Consider the following 13174-nt stretch of genomic DNA (forward strand, 5'->3'; position numbering starts at 1 on the left):
GGCTAATCCTGGGTTTCCAATCCTGGCTGTACACCAGAATCTCCCAGAAACCAAGGAAATAAATCTCCAGGCCAGGCGTCACCCCTGACCAGTTAAGTCAGAATCTCCAGGAGTACGGCCCAGGTCTAGTATTAGAAAACAAAACCCTAGCGCCCTAAGTGATTCCAGTGTGTATTGATCCAGGGAGGCAAGGTGAGCCGTTGGGTTAATCTGCTAATTCAATTCAAGAAAAAATGTTAGTGTCCAATAATGGTTTACTGGCTTCTCAGATACCGTCTTTTGCCGTGTATAATACATACCTTTTTGCCCAAATTTGTGAGAAAAAAATAAGGATGTGCATTATACATGGGTAGTACTAATTCTGTGTCTATATAAATATTTTTAATTCTTTTATTCATACTTATGAGTTAAAAGTGTAACTCTAGAAATCAACAACGATATCCATATGCAAAATAATACCCTGGAATAGGATAATCAGTTTTGTTGAACTAACAAAGAAATTGCAAATATGAAGAGTTCTTGGCCTTCTTTGATGCGTAAATATCGTAAATTTGTTACTGGTACATAAAATTTCTTTTTTTTTTTTTTTATTAGTTTCAGGTGCACAAGACAAAGCAAAACTTAGACGTTTATCATTTATATCCCTCACACTGTGTGAACCCCTCACCCCCCATCCACTATCCCTCTGTACGTTCCCCAAATTAATTTTCAAAACCCCATGGTCATCTTGTGGTTACCGACTATTTTCTAAACCTCTCTACATAAAATTTCTTGTACCTTCTATCTGTTCTTGTGTTTTGTAATCATTTGTTACATAAAATTTCTTGTACCATAATATGTTAAAAAATGCTAAAATTCCTTTATAATGCAAAAAACAAGTACCTAAATGTAAACAAATAAATATTTGAATTAAAAAATTAAAATGAGGGGCGGCTGGTTAGCTCAGTAGGTTAGAGCGCCATGCTCTTAACAACAAGACTGCCAGATCGATCCCCGCATGGTCCACTGTGAGCTGCGCCCTCCACAACTAGATTGAAACAACTACTTGACTTGGAGCTAATGGGTTCTGGAAAAACACACTTAAAATAAGTAAAAGTTGAAAAAAATGCATTAAAAAAACGAAAACGAAAATTTTTTCCCCCTGAAAGTTTGGGCCAAAAACGTGGGTGCACATTATACACGGCAAAATACGGTAACTTTATTTTTCAAGCATTGCCTGAAGGAGTAAATGATGTGGAAATTGAAGGCAGAACTAAGAGGATGGTTTCAGTCAGGTGGACCTTTTACTTGATTTTCAAATCAGAGTTGGCAGCTGTTTGACCTAAATGTAACTGTCATTTCTATTACTAGTCATAATAGAAGATTTTGTAATTATTATAACAAACATGGACAGGTCATGGTGCCCTTATAGCTTTACATCGCACCTTTTTGTTATGTTTAACCAGCACAATTTTAAATCAATGAACCTAAGTTGCTATTGAGATCTGCTGTGGGAGTTCTGGAAATGTCACTGGGGTTGACAAACACAAGAAGTCACTGTGGCTTTTTGACAGGTCATGAGTGGCCAACACAGCAAGACAGGAGCGTGTGGTGGCAGCCACTTGATAAATATCGGATGAATGAATTGACAAGACGTTTGCTTAGCATCATCTCCAGTCGATAAAAGATTTGGTGGCATTCTGGAGTGGACGAAGGGGTGGGGGTGGGGATAAGAGGTCCCCTTCAGATGCCCTCCTCCTGAGTTTCTGTTAAGCCATCCCTAGATAACAGAAAGCACTGGTTAGGCAAGAGCAGCCCCCTAACACCTTGTGAACATGGCCTTCCAACTCCCCCCCCTCCCGTTGAATTCAGTACAACAAGCAGGGATTCCAGCACCTCCATTCCTCACTGCCCTCAATCGAAGCCTAGAAGAAGGTGCTGTCGGTTGAATCTGACCTCCCTCCCGACCCGAACAGGCAAACAGATGGCATCCCTTGGAAAGTGCCAGTGCAGCCCAGCCAGAAGCCTGGGAGGTTGGCTAGGACCGGGGGGCGCAACGCAGATAAGTCCGCGGCTGCACCCGGTCAAGGTGGAGGCGTCTACTGCACCTGTAAACCCCGAGCCTCAGCTGACACCCCCTGCACCCGGGGAGAGGCTGCCTGCCAGGCCGCAGTGGGGAGTGGGGGTGGGTGGCCGCGAGGAGGGAGGCAGAGCAGCGAGGCTGGGGAGGGGGGCGCGGCAGGCGGCGGAGCTGTCCAGGGGGAGGCGGGCGGGGGGAAGGCGCTGCCGCCGCCGCCGCCGCTTTGCCAGCAGAGACACAGACGCCGGGAGCAGCCAAGGCGGTGAGTCGCAGCGCCTGCTCTCGGCTTCTTCGGAGCCAGAGCGGAGCTGGAGTTGCAGCCGGGGCGAGTGTGCTGGGGGGGCGGTGGCATCGGGAGCGGCTGCTGGGGGGACTGGTGCGCTTGGGGCGCGGCTGATACATGGGTGGGCACTTGGAGCGCGCGGTCCTCGGGACCTGATCCCACGGTCCTTCCCGGGTTCATTTTCGCCTGTCAATTCCCCAGTCCTTTCCCCAATGCCTCAGAAGTAAAACAAAACAAAACCAAAGACCTTGAGGATGGGTGGCAGAAAAGGAGAGAGCAACTTTGCAGAGGGACGCTCAGAGGCGAGCGGGGCGGGCAGGATGGGGGCGCGCTGTGTCGGAAGGGGGCGTTCGCGTGCCTGGTGGCCCGGGGATCTCCAGAGCATCCCTCCGGGGCGGGGGTTGGGGTCGAGTACACTCGCCGGTTCCCGGGCCTGCGGAGTCGGCCCTGAGGGGCTAGAGGAGGCGTGTGCGAGAGGTGGGGGCCCGGGAAGGGGGCTTTGGGAGCGACGGGAAGGCGCTAGTTGAATGCAGAGGAGGAAGTCGTCTGTATTTTGGACTCAGGACCCGAAAGCTTTGCGTCTCTTGCTCTCGGGGACTCGGGAAGGGGAGTGCTAGGGAGATGTGTTTGAGTGTTTTTCAATGCATACCGATTTATTTTTAGCTCCAGAGAAGCAGGATGTGCAAAGTGGGTTGTATCAGCCCGGGAGGGGCAGGAGGTCTCCCTGTCCGCAGGAAATACACAAGTTTCTTGCTGCAGATGCTTGCTTTAACTTTCATGCCCGGAGAAAGAAAGCCATTTGACTCTGAAGCTGTCCCCGCCAGGGCCACTTTCTTCCGGCATGTCTGTCTGTGGCTGCAGACCAGGCCTGCCAAGTGTGTTAAACGCTGGCCTTAAATGATGGTATACGTTCTGTTCATAGAAAAACTAGTGTGAAACACTGAAGTAGGTTTGCCAAGGTCTCGCTCGCTGAGAAGGAAACCACACAAGCTTGCTCAAAGTTTTCCCAGTTCGGTCTGATTTGAAAAGAAGACTTACACAACTGTGTTACCAAGAGCAGGGTTCTCTGTCCTGATTCCTCAGACCTAATTGGCAATGCTTGTGAGGGTTTTCACTCCAACGGGAAGATGTGGTTTAGGGTCAAATGCAGGATGCAAGGACTGCAAAGGAGAAAGGGGTGGTGGTGTGATGGTGGGAGTGTGGGTGTATAGGGAGACCATTGGGGCCTAAATACAGACTTGGGGAGGGGCTTCATTCAGAGGAGAAGGCTCAAGAAGCTGAAACCCAAATGTTCAGGTACCCAAGCCAGACCACTGGAAAGCATCCAGTCCTCTCTAGGAGTGTGCTAGGGCAATGGGCTGGGAGAGGTGAACTTTGCAGCAGGACTTCTGGATATGAGTTCTGGCTGGGACATGAATAGCTCCCAGACCTTGGGCTCATTACTTAACCTCTCAGTGTTTCCTGATCTGTGGCATAAAGTTGATAATAGTACCAAACCTCCCTCAGGTTTATTGTAAAGATAAAATGAGTTAATATAAAGAAAGGACTTCACACAGTGCCTTGTCATTAATAAGACTGCACAAATAGGAGCTCTTATTATTTTTTTGTTGTTGTCATTGATTTAGTTCATGATCTCATAACTTCTTGTCTGAATTGCTCCAACTGTCTTCACGCCGGGCTCCTTGCTCCGAATCAGGACACTCGTGCTCCAGTCTGTTCTCCAAACTGCAACTAGAAAGCTTGTTTTGAAAATAAAAATCTAAGCCAGTCATTCTGCTTAATTTCCTTAAGAGGTTTTCTGTGGCTTTCAGGACAGAGTTTGGACTCCAAGGAATTTCACAACCACACCCTTGTTTCCTCCCCAGGCTCACTCATCTCCCAAGCCTCCCCATGTGTAGCCTCAGCTCAAGCCATTGAGTCTCAGCACCTGTCATCGTCCCACCCTTCCTTGTCTGGTCAACTCCTATGCATTCTTCCCTACTCAGCTGCAGCCACACTGACTTCCGGCAGACCTCTTGGTACCCCCTCCTGGAGCTGACCGAGCTGTCCTTACTTCATGCTGACACTTACCCTGCATAATACCCCTCCCATCACAGTGCAGCAGCATCACATGTCAGTCTTCCCACCTGCAAGTGCCTTGACAGATGGATTGGGAATGTCAGCAAATGTGTGTTGAATGAATAAATGAACATCAGTCAAGCAAAGTTCAGTCAATTTCACTAAAGCCAGAAGCAAATATGGAGAATAGTAGGGAGGATGGCCAAACCAATCTTTATATATACTACTTTAATAAAAAAAAATTTTGGGAAATACGAAGGAATCAAAGGTTGGCTAAAAGGAATATGACATACTATCTTGGAACCATTTCAGAGCTATTTATTTCTTAAGCGTAAGGGTTTAGACTAACAATGGGGAAATGCAGTGATCTGAACTCTTTCCTGACTTCCCTCATAAAAAGTTCAGACATCTCCGATTTGGTGGGGGAGGATGGAGGTCCAGCTCTCTGAGGTGAACTGAATCAGTGGATTTGCTTCTGGAAGCCGAGGTGAAGGTCATCACATGAGCACTGTAGCTCTTCGGTGGGTTGTAGCTCCCCCCAGAGTGTGGATTTCTGTGTGCCCTGCGATTGGTATGATGAGAACAGGAACTCTGCTCTCATCAAAGCTCCTTTGTTACTTTTCAGGGATTCAGTGTGTTCTGGGGTACACTTCTGACAGAGGTGGCATTTCCAAGAGCTCCATTACTGGGCTTCCAGGAGCCCTGTGCAGAGGGAGATAAGCTGGTGCCTGGTGCTCTGGGACAGCCTCTGGGTCTAGTTTCAAGGCTCCAGAGCAGGGGGTTTGTAAAGCCAAGAGAGCAAAAATGCTTTTTACAGTTTTATAGTGTTGTAAACAAAACAAATCAAAACACAAAGAAGAATACGTGATAGAGACCATTCCTAAAAGTCTTACTACTTTGTTCCTTATAGAAACACTTTGCCAACTGCTGTTCTGGAGCTGAGACAATTGGTTTTCCTTTGCATGTCATCTTTGATTGATCGGTAGTAGCTGCCTGGAGAGTTGGGTTGAATAGGAATCCAAGGCGGGGTCCAGGCTCAGTAGAAAAGAGTGCTGTGGTCAATTAGTGATGTCTGTTAGGGTGTGGCACCAGAGAGCAGTGGCAGACAAGCTTGTGCTCATCATCCCTCTATTTCGCTTGTGCTCATCATCCCTCTATTTCTATCACCGTGATAAAGTGTATCACTGAAGGACAATTAAGGCAGAAATCAGGGACAGAGCACATGGGTTAAAAGTGATCTCTAGAAGAAGCCAGGAAATTTCTACCACAACAATAAACTATCACCACAGTTAACATCAGTAATTTACATTTATTGAGTGTGCTACGTATGTATGTGAGGATCTCATTTAATCTTTGAAATATTTTTTTCAGGAGATGTTTTAGTGAGGACTCAATTCTGTTGCAAGTGTCAAACTATTTTAAGTAAAAAGGAATGTTATTTTGGCTTTCAGGTATGGCTTGATCCAGGGTTCAAGCATCGTTACCAGGATGTGATTTCTCTTTCCACATTTCTTGGTTTCCTTTTTGGAGTTGGCACCATGTTTAGGCCCCATTTTATTATGGGATGGCTGTAAGAGCTCCAGACCTTAGATAGTCTGGTCTTTAAATCCAGCCAGAAAGTGGGAACCTGTATGGAGCATTGCTCACAATGACTAGTTGTGGTTCATTGGCTCTGATTGAGTCCCATGCCTGTTCTTATGGCCCAGGTTCCATAACTTCTTAGGGCTTGGGCTTGGTCACAGGTTTCACCCCTGAGCCGTAGGCTAAGGAGTAGGCACATGGGTATTTCCCCAACAGAACATTGTTAGACTGTCACAAGGAGATGGGCCAATGGATTTTGACTGCAAAGCAATAGATGTCCACCATAGTACTGCTAGCATCTCACGTCATAGATGAGAGAAACAGGTTTGGGGGCACTCAGCGACTTGCCCACAGACACACGACTAGTTCTGATTTGAAACCCACAATTTATGCACTTAGGAGAATTATTTGTGAACACAGCAATTTAAAGTGAGTTTAGTGTGAAGTGCTATTCTTTTATTTCTGAAAATTTAGCTAACTACAGGAAATGTTAAGTACTGACTGGCTAGAGGATGTGAGGAAAAAAAGAAGATACAGACGTCCTTGGCTGGATTTTTACTAACTTATATAACCAATGTTTTTGAGCAGTTTCTATGTACTCACCATTGTGATAAGTTCTAGGGATATAGAATGAATAAGATCTAGTTCCTTGTCTTTAAGGAACTTATATTCCAATGTGAAAGTGCAAGACGTAATTAGGGGGCAGATTGCATGGGGTGAAGGCTATGTGGGGAGCAGAGCCCCCTTGATGGGGACAGTGACCTTCCAGTTTGTTTATTGATATATCCCCAGTAGAGTGCTTTGTGTGATAGATAAGTAATAAATATTTCTTGAATACATTATTTTTTTTATTGAGGCTAAATATACATAACATGAAATTTTCCATTTTAATCATACCATTTAACTGTGCCATTAAGTACAGTAAGTACATTTGCATTATTGCGCAACTGTTACCATCATCCACCTCCAGAATTTTTTCATTTTTCCAAACTGAAATGCCATACCCCTTATACAAAAACTCTCCATTTCCCCTGCCCCACAGCGCTGGCAACCACCATTCATTCTATTTACTGTCTCTATGAATTTGACTACTCTTGGTACATTACATAAGTGAGATCATACAAGATTTGTCCTTTTGTGGCTTATTCCACTTAGTATAATGTCTTCAAGTTTCACTCATATTGCAGCATGTGTCAGCATTTCCTTCTTTTATAAAGTTGAATAATATTCCATTGTATGTTTTTACCCCATTTTGTTTACCCCTTCATCTGTGGATAGGCATGTAGATGGCTTTCACCTTTGTGAAAAATGCTGCTATTGGCTATTGTGAATAATGCTGCTGTGAATATGGATATAATACCTATTCTAGTCACTGCTTTCAATTCTTTTGGGTATATATCCAGAAGTGGAATTGTTGTGTCATACGGTAATGTTATGTTTAAGTTTTGAGGAGCCACCTCAAAACTTGCTGTGTTCTATAGCAGTTGCACCATTTTACATGCCCACCAGCAATAGACAAGGCTTCAAATTTTTCCACACCCTCGCCAACACTTGTTATTTTCAGTTTTCTTAAAAAATAATAGCCATCCTAGTGGCTGTGAAATGTTTAAGACATTCTTAAAAGTAGTTTGAGATTGAATTGTGAGGGATAGTGGTAGGATTTGAATTCCATCCAGAGAGGTGTGAGGAGCTATTGATTCTTTGTTGCATGTGGCAATGGCTTCATCAGGGAGATGCTGACATTAGAGAGAAAGGGGAGAGAAGAAGGCAGAACAGGAGTTAGGGGGCTATTTTAGTTACCCAGACGAAAGAGAACATACTAGTTTTCTCCACATCTGTACAACTGAGGATGTTATATTGATCACCACCACTAAATGGTATTGGACTTGGAGAGGAAAGGTAAATATGGCACTGAGCTAGCTCATAGCCAAGAATACTTCAGACAAGTTGACTGCTGTTGCTAATAATAACTATAATGATTGCAAATGCTTTTAAGCACTTTCTATGAACAAGGGAGTATTCTAAATACGTTGAAGGGTTTTTCAGCCAGGGTCCCACAAAGAGGCAGATAACACACTTGAAGCGTATAACTAAAGAAAGTTTAATGAAGGGACTATTCATAAAGATGGGCAAGGTTAAGGGAGATCAGCAAGAGTGGATCCAGCAATGCATGCCAGCCTCTACTACTCCGGGCCTGAAAGGGTGACATGAGAGAGCAGTTTCTGGAATTGCTCTTCAGTAGAGGAATACAGCTACTGCCCAAATTGTGCTTTGGCAGGGAGGCACCGGGTGAATGAGACCCCAACCACTCTTCCTCCCCACTCTGATCTTTTGCTGGTGCCTTCCAATTAGCCAAGCCAACCAGAAGCCAGAGGGCAAGAAAGCTTGTGATGTAGGGACTGCCTTGTACAAAGAAATCAGCCTCCCAGGGCCCAGAGAGGAGTGGAGGAGAGAGGAGGGTGAATCTGTAGGGGCCGCCACAGAGAATCCAGCATGAGGGAACATTATGATTATCCTTATTTTACATGTAAGGGACTGAAATATTAAGAGATCGTATGACCTACCCAAGGTCAGTAGCTAGTAAGTTGTGGAGCTGGGATTTGAACCCAGGAACAAACTTTTTTTTCATATATTCAATTGGATCTGAAATATTGGTTTTCCTCAAATCTATGTGTTTTGATTCTTTGGGAATAATCTGATTTGTACAAATTTAGCTTGGCTGTCAAAATGTGTCAATGACTGCTCAGAATTCCGCCCCCTGCCATTTTCCCCCCTACATAACAAGCAATCAATTACAGCTGATTGATTATATTTAGATAAAAAATTTTTTCTCTATAATTGATGAGGCTGACAATATGTCCTTGAAACACATGCAAAAAAGATGTAGGTTTGTTTTGTTTTGCTTTAAGTTGAAAGCTCCAGAGGAGTTGCCAGTGTAACCTGGCTGCTTAAACGTTAATGAGACCTTGCGCGTGTTCAGGACAAGAGATGGTTTCCTCTGTGCTATCCTTGCTGGAGAATGTTGAGGGCAGTGTCTAGTGTGGGGGATGGGGCCCACCTCCCGGAGGCATGCCTGAGGGGCTCTCTAGCCAGAAAAAGCTGTGTGGGAGCTGGATTATTATGGTCTCCAAATACGTGAAGCACTGCGTTGGGGAAAAGACCTATTCTGGGGCCAGAACGAGGCGCACTGTGAAAACATATTGGGCTGCTTTGGAAGGCCTCATATTTTCCACTCCAGGAGGTGGTGAAGCTGAAGCCATGGGTGAGAAATGTAGCTGAGGGCTTGTATTCGTTTCCTGTGGCCGTTGTAACAAATTACCACAAACTGGCTGGCTTAAAACAACAGAATTTTTTTTCTCACCGATTGGGAGGGCAGCAAGGAGGGTATCAGCAGGGCCAAGCTTCTTCCCCCAGAGGCTCTGGGGGAGAATTCTTTGCTTGCCTCTTCCAGCTTCTGGTGACTGTTGGCATTTCTGGGCTTGAGGCTACGTCAGTCCCACCACTGCCTTCATGGTCACAGGCCCTGCTCCTCGGCTCTGTGTATCTCTTATAAGTACACTAGTTGTTGTGTTTAGGACCCACCTGGATAACTAACCCAGGTTGTTCGTATTTCAAGATCCTTAATTACATCTGCAAAGACCCTTTTTCCAAATAAGGTCACATCCATCTGTTCCAGGGTTTAGAAGGTAAACATATCTTTTTAGGGGCCGCCATTCACCCCAGTGGAGGGCTCACGGGTGTACACCACGGGCCCTGAGCCTCTGATTTCTGTCACAATTCCCCTAGACTTGATTTACCACCTGGATTCTAGGTTCCTTGACACAGTAGAGGTTTTGGAAATGCTTTTGATTTGATCTGTTGAAATTTTATTCTAACTGTAAAGAACAAAGCAAACAAAAAATTGAAAATCTACCATCCCTTACTTCTGAAATGGAGGGGTGAGTGAAAGAGGCTGTCAAAAGCCAGTGTGATCCCTGCCTCGGCTGGAAGCTTTCTGTGCTTTGCTTTGCCCAATGGTGTAGGAGGAAATGAATGAGAGAAAGGGCAGCCACTGGCCCTGTTCTGGCTTCGCACCTGGGGCTCTCCAGCTGCTATTAAGACTATAATTACTCAGAGGAAAGCTAGATGTTAAGAGTCTTTTGGGAAAGGGAAGCAGAAGCAGTGTAGGCTCAAGTTTCTAGGCTTTCAGAAAACATTGGCTTAGAAATATGGTTCATGAACGTTGCTAGCCCATTAATGAGACTTTTATGCATGTGTTTTCAATACTGAGTCCCAGTCTGTGGGCCATGTACACCGGGCATATGAGGCAAGGTCAAGTGTGATGTTGGCAATTACCTGGCTAATTTGAAGGCTACAGCCCATCTAATGGGTACATCAAGAAAGCCGACCCCTGGGCATAAATTATTTTGTTAGGTTATCTGCATTGATCACATTAAGTGAGTAACGGCCAAAATCCATTCCCTTTGTGCTATGGAGAGGCTGTTGTAATTAAGGTGTATTTCTTTCTATGGAGCAGCCAATTTTGGTTTCTCAGCCACTTCAAAGGAGAAAGAAGATAAAAAGGTAAAATGTCCCTCCACTTTAAGTTACTTATTCTGCTGTATCATTGTCATGCTGGTTAATATTAACTCTGTATCTGCTGGCTTTGAATAATATACCTGGAATGCTATGATACTTACAGAATTTAGCCTCACCTGCTGAAGAAAATGGTTTGCCTTGCACAAGACCGGCTCCATAATTTGTGAGGCCCAGTGCAAAATGAAAATGTGGTGCCTTTGTTAAAAAATTATTAAGAATTTTTAGATAGTGTCAGCAGAGCATTAGACCAAGTGTGGTGCTCTTCTGAGCACGGGGCCTTGTGTGACTGCACAGGTCAGGTCACTTGCCCATGAACTGGTCCTGGCCTTGCATGTATGCTGAGGATGGCATCTTCTTGGTTACCTAGCATCTTCTGGACCCCCAAGGAGTGACCAGGACAGTTTACTCGGCCTCAGTTGGAGCATATGCTTCAGTAGGGGCAAGGACACAGCAAGCAGGCTGGACATCTCTTGTTGGCTCCTCCACATCTTCTCTGTTCCCTCATCTACCTGACTCTGTGCCCAGAGAGGTTGAGCTCTACCAGGGGTGTCAATGGCCATCTTTGTCTTCTGATTTCTGGTATAATTCAGCCACAGGTGGGTCGAGTCCACTTTTGGGAGAGTAGGAGGAAAGTGAAGTAGGGAATTCATTTCCCCATTGCCTCCTGCTGCGTTGCATGTGACAGGTTTGCTTCGTCAATACAGCAGACGAAGCAAACCTGTCACATGCAAGGCAGCAGGAGGCAATAGGGAAATGGAAATTGCCAAAGGCCACAGCTCCTGCCAAGCATCCTCTCTATACAGCCACCCTCTTTAGGCTCCTTTAGTCAAGTCCTCCCCTGCTGCACTCAGGCCTAGGGATGGTGATGACTTTCTGATGCCTTAGTCCTGCATGATCCTTCATTGCTTTCCTAAACCTTATTGCTCTCTTCTCAGTAGCCTCTTCAATAGGACGCCTCAATAGGATTAGAGAGCACCTTCTGTTTCCTGCCTGTGCCCTAACCGATTCAGCAACCCTTTGCCAGGGTTTGAGCACACCTTGCATTGCTACAGAGCAGCAAGAGAAGCTGATGGCTCTGATGACACGTGACTGCTGCACCAACTCCTGGTAAGGCTGGGCAACGAGGAAGCATTCTGTCCTCAGAGCAGTGGAGAACATGAATTCTTTGGCATGACTTTGGGAGGGTCACCTCATCTGTAAAGTGAGGATAAGTACAGTTCTCGCTGATAGGGTTGTTCTGAGCGTGCAGTGCGATCACGTGGGCATCACGCTTAGCAGTCAGTGCCTGCTGTACAGTAAGTGCTCAGGGAGCACAGTTGCTTTCACCATGAGCACCAAAGAGTGTTTCACTTGAGGGGATACACGGTGCACTTTGTCTCTGACCTGAACTCCGGCTCTCAGCCGAGGCTACACTGATGATAATCATTTTTTCACTGTTATTTTGGGTGTTACTTATATCTTCTCAACTAGATTGTAGCGTTCTGAAGAGCAGGGATTCTATCTTATAATTACATTTGGTACTAATCTAAGTTCCCAGCCTAGTAGCTAACACATTGTTCAGTGGTCAAGAAATATGTCTTAATAGTTTAGTGGTTACCAGAGGGTAAGGGGGGTGGGGGGTGGGGGGAGGGGAGATGAGGGTAAGGGGGATCAAATATATGGTGATGGAAGGAGAACTGACTCTGGGTGGTGAACACACAATGGGATTTATAGATGATGTAATACAGAATTGTACACCTGAAATCTATGTAATTTTACTAACAATTGTCACCCTAGTAAATTTAAAAAACAACAAAAAATAAAAGAAATATGTCTTGACTAGATATAAGGTGACCATATTATTTATTGTTCACACCAGAACACTTTTGAGAGTGAAAGGTAATTATTATTAATTAGAAACAAAAGGCCAAACAGGGACTTTCCTAGGTGAACAGGGGCATATGGTCACCCTATTTAAGTGAGACTTAAGACAGTTTTCCAAATACATTTGAAAATTTGCCAGCCCACCCTATTTGTATCAGTCCGCTCTTGGTTTATGAGATAAAAACAGGAGATTTAAAGAACATAGAAAAAATATGTTTCACACTGCTAGTATATTGTTGGCCCAAATTTCAGGCATTGGGTCAGGGCTTCTTATACAGATAGAGACCTCCTTTTATACCTTATGAGCCTGCTTTACTCTGGGTACCTACTTACAAAACTTTCTTCTGTACCTACCATTTTTTTCCTTATATAGTCTCCTAATTATTATTCTTTTTGCAATAGTGATCATTTATATTCAAAAAATGGCAAAAATAGATTTATACACATGTATTTTTCCGAACATCTCTGTATTTCTGGTTTCCTAGGTGACATTTCTGGGAGAATGGTGCTAATCTGCTATTATTAAAGCAAAGATAAGGCAGAAACTATTTTTAGGCCTTTCTATACCTTTCTTGTTCTCCACCAGACCATTTAATTGGTTTATTTTTTTTCTGCTTCTATAGTTGAAAGGCCATGTATGACTTCCTTCCTCTAGTTCTAATTTGGGGACTGGTTAACATTTTGAAACTTGACGTAGTAATTCAGTCCCTACTTCATTCAGAATTACTACATCTGTATTGATAGTCTATTTG

General features: G+C 44.6%; 1 protein-coding gene across 1 annotated transcript in view; it reads left to right on the forward strand.

Annotated features, from left to right (window-relative positions):
- The first annotated feature begins 2296 nt into the window (after nucleotides 1–2296).
- The window catches only part of NCALD (neurocalcin delta), a 417308-nt gene continuing 406430 nt past the window's right edge, over nucleotides 2297–13174 (forward strand). The window contains exon 1 of the mRNA XM_074316352.2: nucleotides 2297–2321. The gene's annotated coding sequence lies outside the window, so the exon portion shown is untranslated. The remainder of the gene's footprint in view (nucleotides 2322–13174) is intronic.

The sequence above is a fragment of the Rhinolophus sinicus genome, chromosome 6 (genome assembly GCF_057876585.1).
Source record: "Rhinolophus sinicus isolate RSI-liver-muscle chromosome 6, RSI-T2T, whole genome shotgun sequence".
NCBI classification, from domain to species: domain Eukaryota; kingdom Metazoa; phylum Chordata; class Mammalia; order Chiroptera; family Rhinolophidae; genus Rhinolophus; species Rhinolophus sinicus.